At 41.5% G+C, this 10,695-nt stretch overlaps 1 protein-coding gene across 1 annotated transcript in view; it reads right to left on the reverse strand.

Moving 5' to 3' along the window:
- Positions 1-10,101, reverse strand: part of Grap2 (GRB2-related adaptor protein 2) — a 69,999-nt gene extending 59,898 nt beyond the window's left edge. Inside the window, exon 1 of the mRNA XM_013024835.1 lies at positions 9,856-10,101. The gene's annotated coding sequence lies outside the window, so the exon portion shown is untranslated. The remainder of the gene's footprint in view (positions 1-9,855) is intronic.
- Between the last annotated feature and the right edge of the window lie 594 nt (positions 10,102-10,695).

Consider the following 10,695-nt stretch of genomic DNA (forward strand, 5'->3'; position numbering starts at 1 on the left):
AAAAGGATAGGGCAGAGATGGAGGGAGTACAGGCATCCTTTACTACATCATGGTTCATTTATTGCAGCTTCATTATATTGCAGGTTTTAAAAAATATATGTAAATTGTGATCCCTCCCCTCTCATAGGAGTTCCAGAGACCCCATGATAGCTGAAAATCTGCAAAGCAGCAGTAAGTGAGCCACAATATAGCCAGAGACGACTATACAAGGCTGCTACTTGAAGGATTCTTCACCTATGACGGGGGTTCTGGAACATGACTCCCACAACATGGGGGGACTAGCGTAGTTGTTCCACCGTGGGCTACACTCATTGTTCGAGTACTCTTAGAGAGCTCATCCTGTTCTGGACACGATGACTGAAGAGGGGACTTGAACTGGAGTCTCTTCAGAGGGGAGCACTTAAAAAACAATATTGCCATGAAAACCTGCATCATATAAGGTGGCTAAAAGAACCGAGAATTTTTATGCTTAAAAAAAAAAGGCTTTGGGCTGGGAAGGTGGCTCAGTGGTAGAGCACTTGTCTTGCATGCCTGAGGCCCTGGGTTCGATTCCTCAGCACCACATAAGCTGGAAGTGGTACTGTGGCTCAAGTGGTAGAGCACTAGCCTTGAGCTGAAGAGCTGAGGGACAGCGCCCAGGCCCAGAGTTCAGGCCCCACGACTGGACCCAAAAGAAAAAAAAAGGCTTTGCTGGGTGCCAGTGGCTCACATCTATAAACCTAAGCTACTTAGGAGGCTAAGATCTGAGAGTCATGGTTTGAAGCCAAGCCTGGGATGAAAAGCCCATGGGACTCTCTTACCTCAGATTAATTAGCAAAATGCTGGGAGTGGAGGTGTAACTCAAATGGTAGTATACCAGCCTTGAGCAAGCAAGAAACTGCAAGTTCAAGCCTAGTAATGGTGTGAGTGTGCGCGTGTGTGTGCGCATGCACGCACACAGGCAGGCAGGCAGGCAGACAGACAAGCACACACACACACACAGAGGCTTTGAAGGATGTGATTGAAAGTAGGGAATCGTCTATTTGGAAAAAGAGCCTGAGGTAACACTTTCCAGGGGCAAAAGTTTAAATGGGAGCAGAGAGAGGAGGGAGATCATGAGGGCTCAGCTAATAAGACCCAGATCCTCCCATGATTCCCATGAGGTATAAACATTTCTGGCTGCGTTTATGCCTCTTTGCTAAGACCGCACCTCTGCCTGCAGGTGAGCCTCCTCCAGGAAGCCATCTCTGAAAATCCTCACCTGGAGCCATGTGCCTGGGATCTCTTTGTCAGGAGCTCTGCACTGCAGAGGCATTTTTCTTTTGTCTGTGCTAGTTTCCTAAGAGATTATGAGGGCCTTAGGGAAAAGAACTTTATGATGTTTTTGTTTTTATTAGCCTAAATGTTCTCAGTACATCTGGATATTCATCAGCTAGAAATTGAAGGGATTTCTGCGGATGGTAGCCAAAAGATGAATTAAAGTAACCAGACAGGTAATTTTTGTAGCATCGACATGACAAAGCATTACAGCTACTCTCTTGATGATAATAACTCTGAATTGACCCTTCACTTTTTGAAATAATACGAGCTGACAAAGTTGGCTGTGTAGTGAGTCTTACTTCCTTACAGCTTCATTTTAATGTGGAAGATGCGCACCCATGCTGGAAACAAACTAAGTCCATTTACTGTCTGAAAGCTACAGTACTCTGGTTCGAGAAACTAGACATTTCTCTCCAGTGAGGGGATTCCTTGACTTCACACCTTTTCTTTTATTTGAGTGTTCACAGAGTTCCAATATCACGTCACGATATTATAACAGTCCATAAAATGAAGCATAGTCTAACTTAAAATACTGATCTATGGGGTAACGGCACCTGTGATCCCGGCTACTCTGAAGGCAGAGGTAGGGGGATTGAGGTATGAGGCTGAGTGGGCAAAAGTGCGAGACCCTATCTGGAAAACAAAAAGAAAAATAAATAAAAACAAACTAAAACAAAAAGGATTGGGGTATATCTCAAGTGGCTGAACATTTGTCTACCAAACAAGAGGCCCTGAGTAATGCCCCCCCCCACCAAAATCTAGAAAATCCAGATTCTACAGAATGAGTTTGTTTAAGAAAACATCATGTTATGTATTTTTCAAGTGAGATACTGCATGTTGCTATTACATCAAAACTACAAATCATCTAGGGTGGCCAGGCATGACTCTTCCTGGTCTCCAGTGGGCTCAGGGACAGAGCAGGGGCTGGGACGTGTGGGTCACCCAAGAGGCTGGGAATAGAAGACAGAATAAGGGAGCCTGTTGGTGCCCCACCATTCCCAGCACTGGACCACATCACCTTCCACAGCCCGAGGACCCTGACACGATGCAGAACAAATTATACTCACACATGTAAGAAGCAGACAGGACCCTACTCTTCAGACTAAAGCTCACTTAGAAAACTTCATAAGCAAAAAGACTGAGAATCAGGGCCCTGATTTCCTTATTCACAGGCTCTCCTGGGAAATAGAGAGGGTTACTCCCTGCCTATGGAGGTAGCCAGTTATCCAAACTAACAGCCCTTGGGGGAGATATTGTTAACTTCTTTGTGAGTCTCAGGGCTTCTGCATCTAGAGTTCTGGGCTCATTTCACGGACATTGAAGGATATCACCATTATGAAAACTTAGGGTGGAAGGCTTTGTGTCCTTCAAAGGGAGTAACCTCTTTAGAAGGCAAGGTTCCATGAGTCGTGTGCAAGTCCATCAGCATTATTTATTTCTATGTTGCACTCTGCACTGCCCAGGAGGGATTTAAAATACTGTGGTTTGGCTGCTCGATGATGAGCATGGGGTCAGAGGATAATTGCTAGGAAATAGTTGGCCCTGCAGCAAATGAGGCAACCAGCAGACCGACCCAGAGTAGCCCACACAGGCACTACTGATATTTATAGTTCTTAACAGGCCTTAGACCCTGCAAAGGAATCTGTCAGGAACTGGATGCCAGTGCTCACAACCCACAGGGAAGGGGGAAGGGGCTCACCATCTACAAGAGAAAAAGTTATTCCCCAAGTTCTCAATGGATTGTTTGTTTTCAGCAGAGATCTAGAGGACTTCAGAAAATACTTGTGACCTCTCATGTTAACCAGAAGGAAACTGAGGCCCGGAGACATTACATAATGTAGTCAAGGTCACACAGGTAGTTTTTCATAGAGCACAATTTAGAGTTGCAGAATCCCATCATGAGGAAGGGGATGGATGGGTGGGAGTAGGGAGGGGAAGGCTAGGGGAAAAGGAGAGGAGTGGGGGGAGAAGGGGTTGCTACAACATAGCATGGGTGCCGAATCCTACCAGACATTAGCAAAATTACTCTGAGGAAGTCACTTCAACTCGTTGAGCTTCACTCTTTCCCTTTCTGCAAAATGAGAGGTAAAATATGTGGTCTATGTACCTCAAAGACTAGAGCTAGATCAAATGAGATAAATGTGTGAACCCCCCTTTTAAGGCTCTATTGGGTTCCGCATAGACCAACTGCATACAAAGGGAAAACATCCTACTGCACAGTTATGGACTGCAGGGAAATTTTGTGTAAAGTTGTAGGAAGCTGAGAGCTGAGCATGGGGATTTTCCTCCCTCGGTATTTTTTCTTTCTTTTCTTTTTGTTTCTTTTCTTTTCGTTTCTTTCTTCCTTCCTTCCTTCCTTTCTTCCTTCCCTCCTTTCTTTCTTTCTTTTCTTTTCTTTTTTTTTTCGTGCAGGTACTGGAGCTTGAACTCAGGGCAGGGACAGTGTCACTTAGCTTTTATTTTTTCCCTCAAGGTTGACACTATTGCTTGAGCCACAGCTCCACTTCTAGTTTTTGGTGGTTAGAATTGGAGATAAAAGAGTCTCATGGGCCAGGTGCCAGTGACACCTATCTACTCAGGAGGCTGAGATCCGAGGATCATGGTTCAAAGCCAGCCCAGGCAGGAAAGACCGTGAGACTCTTACCTCCAATAAACCACCAGAAAACTGGAAGTGGCACTGTGGCTTAAGTGGTAGAACGCTAGCCTTGAGCTGAAGAGCTGAGGGATAGCATCCAGGCCCAGAGTTCAAGCCCTAAGACTAACAACAACAACAACTAAAAGAGTCTCATGGACTTTCTTGCTCAGACTAGTTTCAAACCTTGATCCTCGGATCTCAGGTTCCTGAGTAGGTAGGATTACAGGCATGAGCCACTGGCGCCTGGCTCCTGGGAGAGTTTTTGGGAAGCATTCATTAGCTTCTCATGTATGTCTCTGCTCCTCCACATGCCAGCACCACAGAAACCCACGTGCTGTGGGCATCAGCATATTTACAGTCAATTTAAAGAGTTGATAGAAGGTATTATAATTTGAGCAGCTTTTCTTAGACAATGTACCACTGAGCTCCTCCTGGTACTGTTACTGATGCAGTGATCCATATTTTTAGAACATTCTATCTGGGGGAGGAGAGAGAGAGCCTTTTTTAGCTGACTGCACATTTTGTCTCCTAAAAGGCTTAAAATCTATGACCTATAAAATGATAAACATAAATTTCAAATCATAAGTTAACCAGGTTTTTGTTCATTGTATACTTTCCTAATGATATTTCCTATTTATTTAAAAAGATTTTTCTTTAAAATCACATTTATGAAGAGAGCTACTTATTATTTACTGAGTTCCTACGGTATTCTCAGCGGTTTATTTCTAATATTTTTCCCATAGAACTCCCATAGACAAAAGACACAAATCAGAAACCATTTGTAGACTCGCACAAAGGCTGAGAGGTGTAGAAGAAAACAAATGAGAAAGTATTATTTGTGACCAATTGATCAACTCAGCTGAGTTTCATTAAAAAACATGAAAAGGCAAAACCAATTTAGCAATGACTGTTAGGAACGCACAGACAACATTATTAATGCTGGAATTTTTTCCTCACTTATTTTTAGTTCTCTTTAGAAAATTACACTTGAGGGCTTTCAGTAATGACAATTTAAGGAGCAGAAAGACTTGGCACAACACTGGGACCCTTTTGTAATGCTAATGAAGGGGCATGGGCCAATCCGCACTTGGGAGGCTTTTTTTCTGGATACAGTTCTGTTTTTGAAGCTTGGGCTGACTTCTGGAATAGCTGGGCATATGAAATTACAATCCAGAGAGATTGCCTACTAACAACAGTCATCCATCATCCCATAAGGAAACCCTGTGTGGTCTTTTATAAATCTGACAAGGTTTGTACTCTTGTGTTTTAGTGGTAAAAATCTGGAGTACAGGAGCATGAAAAATGAGAAGGTTTTTTTCCCCTTCTATCTTGACTCTATCAAAATATCATCTTCTGCCTTGAGGCTCTGAGGTCTCGTAACTCTGCTCTTGTATTATTCCTTTCGATTTTTTTTCTTCCTAGTTTTATTCTTCACTTCCAATGGCTTTATATTTTAAGTTTCTCATACAGGGCCTTAAGCTATGTAAATGAAATAAGTATAATTAGTTACCTATGCTTAATAGAATGCTATTCTCATTCATCTGAACAGACCAGAAGTAGATTTTCAATAACTCCAAACTCACAGGGAAGGAGTAAGGGTGGGGTGGGAGTGGATTCTTGCCAGTTTCACATCATTCCTCTTCCTGGAGTATTTTTCAGACAGAATGTTCTGGAATCCAACTGCGCGGGTTCAAATTGTGGCTTTATAGTATATTAGTTGAGTGACTTTGTGCAAAGTACTTGAACTCTTTGCACCTCAGTTTCCCCATTTGTGAGGAGGGATACCAACACTTCTCTCATGGTGCCAGGAGACAAGTGAATGATAAACACTTGCCAAGTGTCAGATCAGTGCATTGCTAATGATGATGGCCATGATGCTGATGATGAACGGAACACACACTACTTTAGGGGACTTGTGTAGATTACTTTTCAAAACCATGCCACAAGATGGGTGCTATTAGCACTCTCATTTTGTAGCTTAAGAAACAAACACAAAAAGTCTGTGTTCTTGTGCATTTCACTCCTCACAAAGTAGAGGGCTGGGTTCAAACTCAGCAGATACTCATTACTACCACTTATCATACTTATAACTACTTAATACTTATAACTAACACTGCTGATAATGGTGAATTTGCGTGTTTTATCCTTCTTCAAAGTGTATAAGGCTGGCCAGGGTGGGGCACACCTTTAATACCAGCTACTTGGGAGGCACGAATCAGGAGGATCCATGGTTCAAGGCAGCCCTCCCCGCCCCAGGAGAAGAGGGGGGTAGTGAGATTGGGAAACTTAACAAGTCCACATCTCAATCAACCAGCTGAGTATGGTGAATATGCCTATAATCTCAACTATGCTGGGGCATAGGGAGAAGGATCTTAACCCAAGATTGGCCCTGGAGGGAAAAAAAAAACACACAAGGCCCTATCTTAAAATATCTAAAGCAAAAAAAGGGCTGTGTGGTGCGGCTCAAGCAGTAGAATGCCTGCCTAGCAAGCATGAGGCCCTAAGTTCAAATCTCAGTACCCAAACCACAGTGCATTAATATATATCTATATATATATGTATGACCATCCAAATAAAGGTTGATTCAGGCAAGGATTATCACCTAAAACCATCAAGTAAAAGTGTTTTGGAAATAGAATATACCATGCCTTCAGATCACTTGCTAATTGCAAAAAGGAAGAAGTTCCTTTATAACAGGAGAGATCCTGCAAGTCTTGAGCAATGATGGAACTTAGTACCACGACAACAACAGCCAGCACGACCCACCTGCCAATGAGACACGTGCCGAATGCCCTGCAGCATGACATGTCCAACTGAAACCTAACGGTGCTTTTAGTCCAAACTTACCATGTATATGAAATGCAGAGGGTAAGGAACAAATGAACCAGAAGGCAACAACCAATTCAGAAAGTGGGGCCTTCTACAAGACATAAAAAAAATCCAATAGAGATAAAAAAGCCAACTGCAAAACAGGTGTTTGCTTTTGAAAACTAGATCCTGTCTTTTAATGCTACAACAGACTTGTAGGAAGATGCCGGATGATACTGAGCAATTACTATTCATCTTCTCAGGTTTGATGATGGTTTTATGGTTCTGTGGCAGAATGTCCAGATTCTGAGCTTGGACCTGAATTATTTACCAGTGAAGTGCCATTTTATCTACCACTTATGGGTAATTCAGAAAGAAATTCTTATGGAGGGAACAAATATGACAAAAGGTAGGTTTTGAACCTAGGAGGTGAGGACAGATGCATCCACCACACTGACATTTCAACTTTTCTTTAGATTTGGACATTTGATTTACCATCTTCCTGACACATGCCCTCCACCTACTTTGGAGAGCATTGAAGACTTTTCTCATCTTGTACTTTGTAATAGCTTCACATAATTCTCTTAAATGTTTGTATGCGGGTACATCTTGAAAAAGAGAACTGCTTTTAAAAATAATTTACTGAAGTTCTATTAGCTCAAACTTATTAAAATCTAACATGGCATTGTGGGAGAGATGTCAGTGCCTAGCACAGGTATGGCTCATAGCATTGACACACAGTCATTGTTGAACAACCATTTGTAAACTGTTTCTAAGATGGGGCTATGCTTTCATAAGAACTGCCAAAATACTAAGGAAAGAAGAAAAAAGAAAATGGCAGAGACACAAGGCTCAGCTGCATCTTTGTAGATGGAGATTCAAATACTTCAGGTGGATAAAATGGAGCCTGATTGTTCGTGAGTGTGCGTGCGTGTGTGCGTGTGTGTGTGCGTGTGTGTGTGTGTGTGTGTGTGTGTGTGTGTGAGTTGTGGGGCTTGAACACTGAGCTTGGGTACACTGTCCCTTAGCTTCTTCATTCCAAGCCAGCACGCTTACCACTTGAACTCTACGTCTGGCATTTTGGTAATTAATTAGAGATAAAGGTTTCAAGGACTTTCCTGACTGGGATAGCTTTAAACTGATTCTTAGATCTCAGCCTCCTGAGAAGTTAGGATTGCAGGTATGAGCCACTGGCACCAGCTTACTCTATCCTTTGATTCAAGTAACTGCACTCATGAAGATTCCTGAACAAGTTCTGAGCTTTTATAGGCGCACAGACATGAAGGATCTCCCTAGGATTCATCCAGCAGCAACTGTTACTTATTTAATAAATCCTGATGGAATTGTGCTTAATGACATATTTGTGAACAATTGCAGACTTCTTGATCCAGGAAGAGAGGCAAGCTCTGCTCAAGTTCAGGCATGAGTACTTTAAGCCATCAATACCAGCACGTGTTATTCTCTGGGAATCAATAAATATGTGGGAATTAGGATCATTGTCAGCGTTTCGGAAGGCAATGGGTTCTAGAAGAAATGGCTTCAGCAGCCAGAGAAGTGCATTTAGAAAAAGAGACGGGAAGAGAATGATCAAGATTAAAAGAAATAATTAATAATGATATCATCTTGCCTTCTTAGAGTGCCCTTTCTCTGAGGTGCTTTATATCTATGTTAGCTCGTTAATTCTTACAATGTCCCTGGGAGGTAGGCATAGAACAGTTGAAATAAAGAAGAAAAGGCATTTTCATGAGGCCCTAAGATGTGAGGATATTCAAAAAAGTTATTATATTAGCAACAGAGTATTTCTTCATATTGAACAGCTCAATCACCTCCTCCTTTGCTTCAGTCAAGTCATTTTTGAAAGAGAAAAGCTATTACAATTTAGAGAGAATAAGATTACAGCTTACTATGTGGGGAATGCTCAAAGTTGGATGTAAAATGGTAGTTTTACTCAATGATACAAGGGTCATATCTTTTTTATATTAAAGTTCCCAGAAAAGGGCAGAGATCAGAACTTTTTCAGAGCTAAAATGCAAATGCATTTAAGTGGTTTTCTATTTATATTGTATTCTTTATTTAATAGTGAATGCTTTTACAAAGAGAACCACTTTAAAATTACTCTATAAATGGGATGACTTATATACCATACCAAGTTACTAACAGAGAATACCTTCATTTAAATATGCTTTCAGGAATAAAAAATTAGGAAGGAAAAAGGGACCCACTAAAAATTAACAGCTTATGATAAATTGCAAGAAAATTGGTTCAAATGAAGCCTCTTATACTTTGTAACATGAGCACATGAATTACCACCGTCCCCCGCTGTATTTTTATATCCTAAACATTCTCCCTTAATTGATCTAGACTTGCATATTTTCAATAATATGCAAATTCATTTACATATCCTTTATTAACCAGGCCTAATTTGAAGTATATAAATACAGTAATTTTTCAATTAGGGAAAACTTTGGTGTAACTTCATATTCACTCATGTTCAGGCACATTGGGGACAAAAGCAAAAATCTAATAATCTAAGCATAGATTAGATACAGTCATAGGGATCTAGGCTAGCTATTAATGAGGAGACAGACAAACAAGACCTTCTCAAAATAGATTCATCATAAAGTTGTGTTTCATTATAGGAGCCTCAAGTGGTGTTCTTGGTAAAGGAAACACAAATACTAGCAGAACTAGCAATTTGAGCAAAGACAGAAACCCTGACCCTGGAGTGTGGGAGTTCATTCTCTGCTGAGAGTTCTATCACAATTTGGCTTACATTCTGATGACAGTAAGGTGGAATTTTATTTCTGTGACCCCAACATCTAAAACCTTTTCCTGAGATAGATCTGAAGCCAATTAGAGGAGGTTTTTCTTAGGAATTGAGGAAGGACCAAGTCTTCAGCTCATCTGATGGAAGTTCGCTTCTATCACCACAAACATCGTCATGACAAACGACCTAAGAGACCTTCACTGATGGACTGAAATATTAAAAGCAATATTGAGAAAGCCCATGGGATTCTTTTTAATTAGACTTGACTCATAGAGGATCATTCTGTAAATCATACAACTGCTCACGGTTTTCAAAGAATGTGTACTGATGTTGCATAACAACATACCTTTAAGAAGAGAAGAAGTTGAGTTTATGTCTTGGCTCTGACACCGAGTTTATTAGAATCTTCTCTTGCAAGAAGGAAGATGACTTCAAACATCAAAATTACTGCATTTCAGAGTACAGATCCACCTTTGCTGTCTTCCAAGTGCCACACTGAAAAAGGGTGCAAACTTACAGGTCCATCTGTAATATTTCTTCCTCTCTACTTCTTGCTCTCCCCTCCAAGCTGCTCCAACTAGCCTGCTGTCTGTAGGCAAACCACACAGGAACTAGCAGATATGGGGCTGCCCAGAGCTGGGTGTGAGCCTTAGATGCTGTGGTTTTGTTTTCTGGCTGCCAGAGCTGAACTAAAAATGCAGGAGGTTCTCTGAAACACTTTTGCTTCTTTATGTTGGTTTCAGTTTTAACAACATCCCCCCCTTGAACACTTATGTTCGCATAAGAAAAATTTGAATCCTGGACATGGTCCATCAGAAAGCTGCTACTGGCCTTAAGGAAGCCCTTCTTTTTCATCCCAGCATGTAGGCAGAGAGGAAAGCTCCTTGGGGAAACTTATTGAAACCTCCCCTTACCAGTCACAATGCTAAATCTCAGAGAAGATGTTCTCTTAGTGCACTCAGACGACAGTGGTGCTCTGCTTATAGTAACTCTTGAGTTAAAAAAAAAAAAAGAAAGAAGGAAGAGAAAGAGAGAGGACAAGAGGGAGAGAGAAAGAGAAACAGAAAAAAGAAAAAAGAGAGAAAGGAGGAAGGAAGGAAGGAGGGAGGGAGGGCAGAAAGAGAAGAAAGAAGAAAAGAGAAGAAAGAAGGAAAGAAAGTTCTCTGAGTAGGCTGAGTTCTAACCC

This window comes from Dipodomys ordii, unplaced genomic scaffold, assembly GCF_000151885.1.
Source record: "Dipodomys ordii isolate 6190 unplaced genomic scaffold, Dord_2.0 Scaffold79, whole genome shotgun sequence".
Taxonomy (NCBI): domain Eukaryota; kingdom Metazoa; phylum Chordata; class Mammalia; order Rodentia; family Heteromyidae; genus Dipodomys; species Dipodomys ordii.